The following is an 11,050-nucleotide window of genomic DNA, read 5'->3' on the forward strand; positions in this document are numbered from 1 at the left end:
TATAAAACAATTTAGAATTTAGAAAAAAAATATTTCTCTTTATGTTATAAACAATTTCTAATGTATAAAGTTTAAAACAATGAAACTGGATCAAATATAATATAAACTATAAATTGACGCGTTAATGAATACGAAGATTTGAACTTTTAGATATATTATTAAAATTAAAATAATTATTATTTAAATAAAATAAAAATACAATATTTTTATTTAAATAAAATAGATAAATTATTTCAATATTTTTATATTTAATAATTTTAAGATATATCATAATATCATACATAAACAAATATTGATTTAAAATCAATTCATTATATATATATATATATATATATATATATATATATATATATATATATATATATATGGATTAATCAATTATTACAAATCAAATTTATCATACATCCTCGTAATACTGAATATTATATTTTAAATCGCTAAAATAAATCAACGACTAATTAATTTAAGTTTAATTGATTCAAGTTGTGAATGAAATAAACTAGATTGTAAAAGTCATTTCTATAATAGGCCTTTGCAAAACTCGATCAAAAATAATCTGATCTATTAGAAAACACAATCATATTTAATGAAATAAGAAATGCTTTTATTACGAATATTTTCCATGATTCGCCATGTCTCTCTTTTCTTTTTCTTTTTTTGAAACAACATAAATGAAAGCTTACTAATCTATCAATGGTGATCTTTAAGCAGTGCAATCAGAGCAGTTTCATAGTTTAGATTTTCCCATCTCCACCGGTGCACTCTGCAATGGAACAGTTCCAATCATCAGGTAAAAATATTAAGTGTTCTGATACCAAACTGTCGAAAGCTATGATACTCCAACACTTCGTTCTTCATGAAACTACCGCGTCTTAACGCATATCCGGATATGAGCACGCATGGTAACAAGACCCTCCAAAAACATGGAAATATTCCAAAGTACATACCTGTGTCGGATATACCGTATGGACACACACACACACACCAGATTTTGGGTGAAGTGGAAAGCAACCTAATGGTTAATATGCATAGACCATACCTATTCTCTGGTGAAAGTTGCTGGGTAAACAGAACAAGCACAAGGGATATCACAATGCATAAAGGAGGAAACATATGAATTGTCGCAATCCTTTAAACTACTTTAACATCGAGTTATGAACACTCGGTCTAACAAGAGTTGAGAAATTCCCATACTTGAATGAGAGAGAAAAAGAATGCCATGATAAGACAGAGGCATAAGTGAAAATCAATGGCTGCCAAACAATGCTTCTAATGCATGCAATAAACTCATGACGTTGCCTTTCAATTAGTATAGAAAAATATTCAAGGTTTCGAGTATGCTTACCAGTGGAGCACCCTTGGCAGCTCTTTCAGCCAAGAAGGCACAAGGCTTAAAAAATCCTCCGTATAAATTCGACCACTCCTCGAGTCTTGAATAGATGTACTTGGATCCAAGAGAATCAGCCCAAAACATGATTCCTCCTCTGTGAAAATGACCATCATTTCCAAATTTTCATCAATATAACCACTTAACTATTTAATTGGGGGTAATTCAAACCACATATCATTAATATTTAACGGAGGTTATGACGAGTCATTTAACACAATTTGTATTTTTATACATTTGATCCTCAATATTTTTATATTTAATCAACTTAGTCCTAATTTTAATTTAATAAATTAACTCTTCAATCAGAAGGTGACACATATTGTTAATGATCTTTAAATTATAATAAATCAGTGAATATTTAAAGGTAAACTATAAAGACTTGTCACTTATTGATTTGTTATAATTTGATTATTAAACTGTTAATTATCATTACCATGATGATGCACTAAAATAGTTAATTTTTAATTTAATCTCTAAAATTTTGATATATCAAAATATCAATTTAATCTTAATTTTTTTTCAGTTTTCCTAATTTATTTCAATATCATAATCTAAAAGATACTATCCCTTTTCTAAATCAAAAACCCCTAGTTGCCGTCACTTATCACCATCTTTTGTAACAACCCAAAAATTTGAAAAAAAATATTTAATTAAATAAAATGGCAAAATTTAAGGATTTAATTGGAAGTTTTAAAAACTTGTAGCCTATTTTAAAAAGTGAAGGAAATTCAGTGATCAATCACTGAATATTTCCAAAGAGTGTCGGCAGAATTTTTGCTTATATGCGTGCAAATTGATTATGGTTTCATACCAGAACAATTTGCTAAGTTTTAACCTCCCACACATCTCATTTTCCAACCACGATCCCGATGTCGTCCGACCTCCGATTGTTATTTTGAAAACACCATAGTGTTTATCATCGAGCGAGGAACAAACCTCTTAAATTAATTGAAGTGAAACGCTGCCAAACGTCGTAAATTTCAAGTCAAAGTCTCGATTGTTTTTAGCACTATCACCGAGAAAATCTTAAATTTATCACTGATCGTCGCTCGGTTTTCGACACCTCCCGCACCATCGTGTTCCTTGTGTCGTTCCGAGTTCGCCGGTGTCATCCTTGGTCTCCGTAGACGGCGGCGCGTGAGGAGGTGAAGCGGTCAAAGTTTTTAATTTGTTGAAATCGAGCTCTCCGCCGTTCAAAAATTTGAACTGAGCTTTGTAAGTACCTCGAAATCGCTCAAAATAATTTTTTAAAATTTTTATGCGAATTTTACGCTGACGGAAGAGGTCCCATGTGCCGCCACTGCACGTGGGGAAGGTTAAAATAACCGGTTTGACCGGTTCTGACCCGTTGACCCGACCTGTTGACCGGGTGGTATTTTTGTAATTATTTTGAAAATGGTGCTATTTTTGTAATTTTTTTAAAAGTGATAATTTCGTAATTATTTTTTAAAAAATGATATTTTCGTAATTATTTTTAAAAGGGTGACATTTTCGTAAATATTTCTTAAAAGGGTGATAATTGTGTAAAATGGTTGATCATCTGTTGACCACCTTTGACCAGAACTTTGACCGGCCGTTAATCTTTTATGAGTATACCTATCTTGACATTTATTGACGTCCCAAATCCGTTTTTGGGGCCTGTTTCGCCAAATTCAAACCCGAAAGTCTCCATATTATCAGTTAAACCCGTTGACTTTGACTTTGACCAAGAATTCAAATTTCCGAAAGGTCATACTTTATGTTTTTCGACGTCCTGAATCTGATTCCAAAGTCTGTTTTTCCAAATTCTGACCCAAAATTCCCGAATCGAGCATGTGAACCCAAAAGGCTTAGTATTTTAGTATTCTGATTATTTATTTGAGATTTGGTTAAAGAATTGATTCAGTAAAATATTTTATGAAGGTACTCGTGTTTCACCTGAGCGAGGATTAATTAGGTATGGTGTTGTATGTTCGTTAGATCAGCCCGAAACACATACTACAAGAATTACCCGTAGGTTTCCGTATATTATTTGAATAAAGATGAAGATTATTTATATTAGGATTCCAATAATGATTTTTCCAATTCGTAGGATCTAGCGCTGCAGCAGAGTGTGATCGACAGACCCAGTAATAGGCTCCCCTATCTGATTTCTCAAACTGTTACAGGTGTGTTTCCTGACAGTATTACATTACTTTTTTAATATATATATATATATATATATGAATACTATGTATCTGATTTCTGATTTATCGCATATTTCTGATATGATTTCTGGTTACTGTATTTTATACCGATTTCTGAATACTAATTACCCAACATCTGAATTACCATACATTACTGTTTGATTTTTTATTTCTGTATTTCTACTTATGGTTTTCAAGCTTGAAACATTCTTATGTTTTTAAAGAATTATTTATTGTTTTACTTAAATACATTCATGTTCATTACTATCATTGGGGGGAAATATTGTTGGAGGAAGATTATCTGCAGGCTCCTCGGCTGTGTGCTTAGGGCCTTACTGGTTGTGCGAGGTGTATGGTTCTGGGGAACCTACACAAATAGATTGTGAAAGGATGGGGGTAGTGTTCATGTTTTCAAAACATGTTGCATAAACAAATTTTATTGAAATATTTTATTAGTATATTTTTATACACTGTATGGAGCACATTGAGGCTTTTTAGCTCATTCTGTAAATTTTAACCTTTTTCAGATAGAAGCAGACCGTAAGCTAGCAGATTTGGCATCAGGGGAGATCAACTACTTTATTTTGTACGAAAGTATATCTCTATATGTTTTTCAGTTGTATTTGGTGACATGTATTTTGCTATCATTTTGGATATATTTGTATCATCGATATCTTGTTATGTATTATCTGTAATGTTTTATAAGTTGTTATAAATTTAAAAAAAAATCTCTGAATGAGATATGTGACCACTTAGGTTTGAGTCTAACTTACAGACCGGGTCTGAGGGGTTACATTTGGTGGTATCAGAGCTTTCAGTTTTAAACACTCGGACTGTATATGGGTCCTAAACTTTGGATTTTTAAGAAATTTTGAAAGAAAAAAAATGTCACATTATATTATGATTTAAAGTTTTCTTGAGATACCTGATGCTAATCTGACATATGTTTCAAATTCTTTCTGTAGAGCCTTATAGATCTAATGATGAGTGTTGCTAGAGGTCGTAGGACAGGACGTGGCCGTGGTCGAAGACGAGTCACTCGACCTTCTGTTACGATAGACGATCCGATGTCACCACGTGATCCTCCTGTTCCGCAAGTAGATCCGACTCTTTCTCATGATGATCAATTTACTCCTGTAAAAGACCCTCCCGTCACTGGAGATGAGGATACTGACATGAACGAAGACTCCATTAATAGAGCTATATTCCGTATGTTTTAGAGCCCCTATTAATATGAATGCGATTGAGATTTCAAATTCTTTGGTCGCTGCTGGTGTAGTCCCATTCGAGGGTATTACTGGTGGACATCCGACAAACGTTGAGTATTGGCTGGAGGACACAGAGAGGATTATGGATAAGATGGATCTGAGACCTAAGCAGAAGTTAAATGGGGCCCTAACTATGCTAAATAAAGAAAGTTTCAGATGGTGACAATAAATTTCTGGTAGTATTATGAGAAACCAGTTAACATAAGATCTTTTTAAGACGCATTTCCGGAGTCGCTACATCGGAGAGAGATACCTGCAGGAGCGACGTCAGGAGTTTCAAAATCTGGAGCAGGGTAGCATATCTGTTATGGATTACGAGGTTGAGTTTATCCGATTGAGCCGTTATACTTCTGGACTTGTTGAGACAGAGACAAATAAATGCTTAAGGTTTGAGAATGGACCCCGATATGAAATCATGAGCCGAGTTGCTACTCACCGGGAGAGGAATTTTGATGCATTGGTTGAGATAGCCAAGACTGTTGAGAAAATAGAGCGATTGGGTATGGAGCACAAGAGAGATATTGATCGAGCTCAAACCCGATTCAGGAGGCCTTCTGGTTCTGTTGATTCTTCTGCACACCCTAGCAAGAGAGGCAGGAATGCGTCTTTTCAGAGATGTGGGGCTGGTGTCAGGCCTGTGGTATCCGATTCTTCAGCTGTACATTCTTCTAGACATGCTGGTTCTTCTTGGTCGCAGCCTTTGCAACTGTGTAATTATTGTGGGAGACCTTATTTTGGGGAATGCAGGAGGAGATTGGGTACTTGTTTTAGATGTAGTTCAGGTGACCATATTGTAAAGGATTGTCCAGAGTTATCTCATTCAGTTCAGACAATAGCTCGTGCTCCCGCTAGTTCTCATAGTACAGTTCAGACTCTAGCAGGGGGTCGTACTCAAGAGAGAGAACTTGGATCGACTAGTAGAGGCCGAGCATCTCAAGGTAGGGGTCCAGTCAGATCTGAGGCCAGACAACCTGCATTGGTTTACACTGTTAGACTTCAACAGGATCGCGATGGGCCTAATGTGATTGCAGGTACTGTTACTATTCATTAAATTCCCTACTTTGCCTTGTTTGACAATGGCTCTAAAAATTCCTATTTATCATATTCTGTTTTTTAGGGTCTAAATATTCCTGTTGAGAATATTGAGCATTCAGTGATAGTTCAAAGTTCCTTGGCGAGTTTATTGTGTTGGATCGTATTTTTAGAGAGTGTCCTATAGAGATCAATGGGGAGATTTTTCTGGCTGACCTGATAGAGTTACCTTTGGAAGAGTTTGATTTGATTCTCGGCGTAGATTTATTAAACAAACATCGAGTAAATATTGATTTTGAGACCAAGAGAGCTGTTTTGAAGACCCCAGATAATCGAAATATTGTAAAGATCGGGGAACGCCGTGGATTTCTGACAAATGTTGTGTATGCTTTGGTAGCTAAGAAGATGATCAGGAAAGGTTCTAAGGCGTTTCTTTCTTATATTTTGGATACTAGGAGTTCTCAATATGATATTGAAGACATCCAAATTGTCAAGGAATTTCCCGATGTTTTTCCTGAGGAGTTGCCTGGATTACCTCCGGATAGAGAAGTTGAATTTGAGATTGAAGTATATTCTGGTTCCACTCCCGTTTCAATGGCTCCTTATCGTATGGCCCCAAAGGAGCTTAAGGAATTGAAAGTCCAACTCAAGGAGTTGTTGGACAAGGGATTTATCTATCCCAATGTTTCACCGTGGGGAGTCCAATTCTCTTTGTCAAGAAGAAATATGGGACATTGAGACTCTGTATTGATTATAGGAAATTGAACAAGCTCACAGTTAAAAACAAATATCCTCTGCCCAGGATCGATGATCTATTTGACCAATTTCAAGGGGCTTCTATCTTTTCTAAAATAGACTTGAGGTCTGGTTATTATCAACTCAAAGTGAAAGATTCGGATATTCCGAAGACTACTTTCCGTACTCGGTATGGGCATTATGAGTTTTTAGTGATGTCATTCGGTTAACAAATGCCCCTGCTGCTTTTATGGATCTTATGCATAGGGTGTTTCGACTTTATTTGGACCAGTTTGTAGTTGTGTTCATTGATGACATACTGGTGTATTCTAGAAGTGAAGCAGAACATGAGGAGCATTTAAGGATTATTCTACAGACTCTAAGGGATAATAAGCTATACGCTAAGTTGAGCAAGTGTGAGTTCTAGCTCAGCAAAATGACTTTTCTTGGACATATCGTTTCTGTTGATGGTATTTGGGTGGATCCAAGCAAAGTGGAGGCTATTCTGATATGGAAGCAACCCAGGAATGTTTCTAAGATCCGTAGTTTCTTGGGTTTAGCTGGTTACTACCGTCGTTTCGTTGAGGGGTTCTCCCTTATTGCAGCTCCTCTGACGAAACTATTGAGGAAAGATGTTCCATTTGTATGGTCTGAGAACCAACAAACTAGCTTTGAGAAATTGAAGACTGTTCTAACTCAATCCACAGTGCTGATTCAGCCTAAATATGAGAAGGATTTTTCTGTCTACAGTGATGCTTCTCACTCTGGATTAGGATGTGTTTTGATACAAGATGGAAAGGTTGTCTCTTATGCTTCGCGTCAGTTAAAGCCGCATGAGCGTAACTATCCTATTCACGATCTGGAGTTAGCTGCCGTGGTTTTTGCTTTAAAGATCTGGAGACATTACCTATACGGAGAAAAGTGTTATATTTATACTGGTCATAAGAGTCTGAAGTATCTGCTTACTCAGAAAGAATTGAATTTGAGACAGCGTCGCTGGTTGGAGCTTCTAAAGGACTATGATTTAGAGATAGAATATCATCCAGGGAAGGCTAATATAGTGGTAGACGCCTTGAGCCGTAAGGCGATATCAGATCTCAGAGCCTTATTCGCCAACTTGAGTTTATTTGATGATAACAGTTTGTTAGCAGAGTTGCAGGTTAAACCCACTTTGGCCGAGGAGATTAAAGCCAAACAACTTCTGGATAGCTCATTGCTTCCTATTATTGAACAAGTTAAGCAGGGATTTGAGTTTAGAGTATACTATGGATCAGGATAGTATTTTGTGTTTTCACGGTCGTTACTGTGTCCCTAAAGATGATGAGTTGAGACGGGTTATTCTTCAGGAGGCTCATAGTAGTCCTTATGCTATGCATCCTGGCGGGAACAAAATGTACAATAATCTCAAGGAGCGTTACTTTTGGACTGGTATGAAAAAGAATATTTCAGATTTTGTGGTGAGGTGTTTGACTTGTCAGCAGGTTAAGGCAGAACACCAGCATCCATCTGGATTGTTACAGTCAATTAAGATTCCTGAGTAGAAATGAGAGCATATTACGATGGACTTCGTTAATGGTCTTCCTCTGACTCCTTCCAAAAAGGATTCTATTTGGGTGATTGTTGATTGACTCACCAAGTCAGCGCACTTTATTCCTATCCGAATTAATTATTCTCTGGACAAACTGGCTAAGTTATACATTTCTGAGATCGTTAGACTTCATGGTGTACCGTTGTCTATCATATCTGACCGAGATCCGAGGTTCACTTTCAGGTTCTGGAAGGCTTTGCACGAGGCTCTGGGTACTCGTTTGAATTTCAGTACAACTTTTTCATCCTCAGACTGATGGATAGTCTGTGCGAGTTATTCAGGTGTTGGAGGATATGTTACGGGGTTGTGTGATTGATTTCTATGGTATTTGGGAAGATTTCTTACCATTAGCTGAGTTTGCTTATAATAATAGTTACTAGGCAAGTATTCGCATGGCACCGTACGAGGCTCTGTATAGACGTAGATGTCGTACTCCTATATGTTGGACAGAGTTGCATGATAGAAAAACTTTGGGTCCAGGCTTGGTTCGAGAGACTGAAGATACTGTCAGATTAATCCGTGATCGCTTAAAAGAGGCATTTGATAGGCAGAAATCATACGCAGATAAGTGATGTAAGGATATCGAGTTTGAGGTTGGAGATCAGGTTTTTCTCAAGGTATCTCCATGGAAGAAGGTATTGAGATTTAAACGTAAGGGTAAACTGAGTCCATGATTTATTGGGCTGTATCGTATTTTGAAGAAAGTTGGACCTGTTGTTTATCAACTTGAGTTGCCTCCCCATCTCAGTCGTATTCATGATGTTTTTCATGTGTCTATGTTGAGGTGATACCGTCCAGATCCGGATCACATCATTCAGGTTGATGAGGTAGAGTTGAGATCGGATTTGTCATATGAGGAGGAGTATGTTTAGGTTTTAGAGAGGGATGAACGAGTTCTTCGGAATAGGAGTATTCCAATGGTCAAAGTTTAGTGGAGTAATCGTAGCCCCTCAGAAGCTACTTGGGAGACTTTGGAGTCAATTGAGGCTCAATTTCCTCATCTATTTTCATAAGGTAAATTTCGAGGACGAAATTTCTTGTATAAGGGAAAATTGTAACAACCCAAAAATTTGAAAAAATATTTAATTAAGTAAATTGGCAAAATTTGAGGATTTAATTGGAAGTTTTTAAAACTTGTAGCATGTTTTAAAAAGTGAAGGAAATTCAGTGACCAATCACTGAATATTCCAAAGAGTATCGGCAGAATTTTGCTTATATGCGTGCAAATTGTTCTGGTATAAATTAATTCCAGTTTCATACAAGAACAATTTGCTAAGTTTTAACCTCCCACGCATCTCAACTTCCAACCACGATCTCGACGCCGTCCGACCTCTGATCGTTGTTTTGAAAACACAATCGTGTTCATCATTGAGTGAGGAACAAACCCCTTAAATTAATTGAAGTGAAACGATGCCAAATGTCGTGAATTTCAAGTCAAAGTCTCGATGTTTTTTAGCACCATCGCCGAGAAAATCTTAAATTCATCACCGATCGTCGCTCGGTTTTCGACACCTCCCGCACCATCATGTTTCTTGTGCCGTTTCGAGTTCGCCGGTGTCATCTTTGGCCTCCATAGACGGCGGCGCGTGAGGAGGTGAAGTGGTCAAAGTTTCTGATTTGTTGAAATCGAGCTCTCCGCCGTTCAAAAATTTGAACCGAGCTTTATAAGTACCTCGAAATCTCTCAAAATAATTTTTAAAAATTTTTATGTGAATTTTACGCTGACGGAAGAGGTCCTACGTGCCCCCACTCGCCGCCACTGCGCGTGAGTAAGGTTAAAATAACCGATTTGACCGGTTCTAACCCGACCCGTTGACCGTTGACCGGGTGGTATTTTTGTAATTATTTTGAAATTGGTTGTATTTTGGTAATTATTTTGAAAATGATGCTATTTTCGTAATTTTTTTAAAAGTGATAATTTATTAATTATTTTTTTTAAAATGATATTTTTGTAATTATTTTTAAAAGGGTGACATTTTCGTAAATATTTCTTAAAAGGGTAATAATTGTGTAAAATGGTTGATCATCTGTTGACCACCTTTGACCAAAACTTTGACCGGCCATTAAACGGCCGTTAATCTTTTTCGAGTATACCTATCCTGACATTTTTTGACGTTCCAAATCCGTTTTTGGGGCCCGTTTCGCCAAATTCAAACCCAAAAGTCTTCAAATTTACAGTCAACCCGTTGACTCTGATTTTACCAAGAATTCAAATTTCCGGAAGGTCATACTTTATGTTTTTCGATGTCCTGAATCTGATTCCAAAGTCCGTTTTTCCAAATTCTTACATGAAATTCCCAATCGAGCATGTGAACCCAAAAGGCTTAGTATTTAGTATTTTGATTATTTATTTGAGATTTGGTTAAGGAATTGATTCAGTAAATATTTTATGAAGGTACTCGTGTTTCACCTGAGCGAGGATCAGTTAGGTCTGGTGTTGTCTGTTCGTTAGATCAGCCCGAACCGCATAATACAAGAATTACTCGTAGGTTTTCGTATATTATTTGAATAAAGATTAAGATTATTTATATTAGAATTCCAATATGGATTTTTCCAATTCGTAGGATCTAGCGCTGTAGTAGAGCGTGATCGACAGACCCAGTAATAGTCTCCCTTATCTGATTTCTCAGACTGTTACAGGTATGTGTCCTGACAGTATTACATTACTGTTTTAAAAAATATATATAGATATATATATCTAAATATTGTGTATCTGATATCTGATTTATCGCATATTTTTATATGATTTCTGGTTACGGTATTTTATACCGATTTCTGAATACTTATTACCCAACATCTGAATTACCATACATTACTGATTTGATTTTTATTTCTGTGTTTCTACTTATGGTTTTCAAGCTTGAAACATTCT

At 36.3% G+C, this 11,050-nt stretch overlaps 1 long non-coding RNA gene across 1 annotated transcript; it reads right to left on the bottom strand.

Annotated features, from left to right (window-relative positions):
* Nucleotides 1-720: 720 nt before the first annotated feature.
* Nucleotides 721-1,487, bottom strand: LOC120151208. The gene is made up of 2 exons (XR_005518598.1): nt 1,346-1,487; nt 721-763 (listed from the first exon to the last, which is right to left on the bottom strand). It is a non-coding gene; the product is annotated as an uncharacterized LOC120151208 (long non-coding RNA).
* Nucleotides 1,488-11,050: the final 9,563 nt, after the last annotated feature.

This window comes from Hibiscus syriacus, unplaced genomic scaffold, assembly GCF_006381635.1.
Source record: "Hibiscus syriacus cultivar Baekdansim isolate YM2019G1 unplaced genomic scaffold, ASM638163v2 tig00111029_pilon, whole genome shotgun sequence".
In the NCBI taxonomy this organism is placed as follows: Eukaryota; Viridiplantae; Streptophyta; class Magnoliopsida; order Malvales; family Malvaceae; genus Hibiscus; species Hibiscus syriacus.